Source organism: Schistocerca nitens, chromosome 5 (assembly GCF_023898315.1).
Source record: "Schistocerca nitens isolate TAMUIC-IGC-003100 chromosome 5, iqSchNite1.1, whole genome shotgun sequence".
In the NCBI taxonomy this organism is placed as follows: Eukaryota; Metazoa; Arthropoda; class Insecta; order Orthoptera; family Acrididae; genus Schistocerca; species Schistocerca nitens.
Genome location: NC_064618.1, coordinates 101864067 through 101867681, shown reverse-complemented (window position 1 = coordinate 101867681; position 3615 = coordinate 101864067).

Below are 3615 nucleotides of genomic sequence, written 5' to 3'. Positions count from 1 at the left end.
TAAAGTTCGGGCGAAAAACTTGACATTTGTTTCAGTACATCGCCATATTGTTCGAACTTAGCATTATTCTATTTTCCTATGTATACTGATGGGAAATGTATTGAAAATATAGGCACCAATAGGAGGGCTTCGGGAATTCCCACTGATCACCATTGTTACTGGAAGGCGTCCTTCTACCTGGCGCAGCGGCTGCAGCGAACGTCCAATGTGGAAAGATAAACAATTCCTTAAAAGTGTAAGGAATAAATCTATACCATATTTAGTGTTACTTTTCATTTTACTTTAAAAAATGGGAAAAACCATATAATTTCGTGCTTTCGACAAGGCCGGCACCTTTAAAGAGAAATGAAAATCTATCTATCCGAGATGCAGTCCTCTAAAATATCATGATGAGCTCTTCCTAAGACAAAAAGAGTTCCGGAGGTAAATCGGCAGTTGTTGGGGACTGTTGGCAAGAAGGAGTACTAAGAATCAGAGTATGGGACGTGAAAACTCTGAATGTGGCAGGGCAACTGCAGACTCTGAAAAGAGAAATGCGCAGGCATACGTTAGACTTCAAAGGGAAAAGTGAAGTGGAACAGAATAAAGACAGACACTTACGGTTATTTAATAATAGGGGAACAGCACTAGGCTCAACAAATGCTGGCGTCATTAAGAGTAGGCAGCTAAACAGAGTGAGTTACTTCGAAAACCCCCGTGAGCCAATTATTCTTCTGAGGACTGAAACATAATCACCATCAACAACGATATTTTATACGCTTTTATGCCAGTATCACAAGACAATGATGGAGAAATTGAGAGACTTGGTGAGGAAATCGAGTATTTGGTAATTTTGATGAGAGGAATTTTTTTTTTTGTAATCCTCGGTAATAGGAACACTATTATGAGGAAGTGGATGGAACTGGGTGAAAAAAAAAAAAAAACAGAAAGAGCGTGATTCAATTAGAATTCTACCATATGTTTCAACCATCTGCAGCGAACAAATTCGCGAAAAAGATAGCATATTTGGAAAAATCCATGAAACACCGGTAGCTAACATTTGAAAAACATTATGGGTAAATAAAGATTTAGAAATCAAGTCCTGTAATTATAAAAACAACTATTTCAATATTTCATCGTAAATCACTATGTATTCTACAAGCGGAGAGTCCTGATTTTCGTCTGATATGAAAAGACATGTAATATGACATCAATGTTTTTGTATGTGAGTCTGTGTAGCAAGTAAAGGACCATTGGATATCTGAACAACATGAAACTAATGAAGTGGATTGCACTCATACGTTATTTCAAGAGCCGGTTGCGTGTACTAAGAAATCCTCAAAGTTGACAGCAGCTGATGTTTTTTATGTAGAAGGAGGCGCGTAAAGTCAATATTCAAAAATTGGTTGAGATCCCTTACATCCATATCAATATATGTGGAACTGAATTTATTGTAGACGAAAATACAATACTGGTCGCTCGGCTGACGTCATCAGTTGCTTAAATAAACGAATATCTCTCATGAATAGTTCTGTGATTCTTGGACTGGCATTTACCACTCTTGTCAAACAGTGATACGCACACATAATCGTGTTTCATGCACAGCGCATGAATAATGTAATTGTCGAACATAGCTAATACTGTCGAAGACACGTACATCTAACTGACAACTGATAATGAGTGGTGGAGGATACTTCTGGTACCAGTAACTGTTCCCCGCTCCCTGTTTCACTCTCAAATGACACAAGGGGAAGAATGATTGTCGGTAAGCATCATTATTAGCTCTAACTATTGGATATTTTTTCATTGTGGTCCTTTCGCGAGAGATACGCGGGGGGAAGCAATATGTTGTACGACTTTGTCTCGAAATTTCAATGTTAAACTTCTCTGTGAAGAGCCGGCCTTTGTGGCCGTGCGGTTAAAGGCGCTTCAGTCTGGAACCGCGTGACCGCTACGGTCGCAGGTTCGAATCCTGCCTCGGGCATGGATGTGTGTGATGTCCTTAGGTTGGTTAGGTTTAAGTAGTTCTAAGTTCTAGGGGACTGATGACCACAGAAGTTAAGTCCCATAGTGCTCAGAGCCATTCTCTGTGAAGCACAACATCTCTCTTGTAACGTCTGCCACAGGAGGTTATTGACAAACTCTGTAACGCTCTCGCGCCAACTAAACGATCCCATGCCTAAACGCGCCGATCTTGGTTGGATCTTCTCCACAATTTCTGTTATTCTAACCTGGCAAGGGTCCCAGATTGACGAACGATATTCAAAAATCGGTGGAACAAGCGCCTTGTAAGCCAGTTCTTTCGAGGCTGAGCTACATTTCCTTATGTTTCTTCCTATGGGTCTCATTCTGGAGTCCAATTCCCCCACTCAGCTCCAGGTCTCTCTGAATAGTTACTCCCATCTTCATTTATGCTGTATCATAGAGATACGGAAACTTCCATCTTTTGCTACAAATTTACGTGGTGCGGCGCTTAAATACGGACAAATTATTTAATTTCCCACCATATCGTAGTTCAACCGGAGGTCGCGATTGGCCTTGAAAGCCACAGGCATATAGTAAACAATCAGAACCTCAAAATGGCAGAGATGTTACGGACAAGAGTGGAGTACAACCGAAGTGCAGCGATTATCGAAAGTCTTCACGCTGGGCGTTCGACCACTGAAGTAGTTCGATTCCTCAGGTACCCGAGACCAGCTGTTTACGATATTGTGGCCAAGTATACTGCTTCGGACAAGTCTGGGCAGGGTCCGGTAGCCCGGGGAGGAAACTTCATTCGAGGAAACGTGTTCACGAAATGCTGCAGTCATCGAAAATATTCAAGCGCTGATTTCGGAGGACCCGGGGCAATGGCCGAGGAAACTGGCGTCATAATTGAATGTGAGCGAGCGAACAATGCATGGGATGGCAGAGGAGGAACTCATACGAGCCACTTAGTCCAAAACTGGCTCTCGGGTAACCGTGACATAGTCTGATCAAAGGAGTTCCGGCCTCCGAATAGCCCGTCTTTGAATCCCCTCGATTACTATGTTTGGAGCGTAGTCGAGAGAATTATCCATAAGACGAGAGACCCTAATGTCGCATCTCTAATCACCGCCATCGAAGCAGCATTCTCGAATATAGACAGCGCTGTTTTAAAGAGTGCGTGAGAACGCTTCCGGACAGATTGGAGGCGGTCATTGTGAAAGGGGTTACATGGAGTAATATTACTCTTGAAAGATACCACTACTTATATTAAAAGGATTTTCATTTTCATTTTATTTTGTTTTAATAAATTTGCTTTCAAAAAGTTTAATTTTTCCGGATTTAAGCGCCGTATCCTGTATTCTTGAGTAGCAGACATGTTTCACATATTCATGTTACCTACCTTCAGTAGTATTCATTTTGTGTCCTGTTCATGCAGCCACCTCTATCCTGTATCTGCTGAATGCGCATGGTGTAAGTTTCTTCCAGTAAATACTTCTTTGCACCTAACCCATACTGTAGAAATCTACACATGCTTGCACTGCTTTTGCCATGGGGCTCACTGTTCACAAAGGCAGTGCAAACATGTGCAGTTCCCTACGGTATGTTTACAGGAAGAAACCTATACCACGCGCTTTTGGCAGATATAGAACAGCAAATGGATGTTTGAAC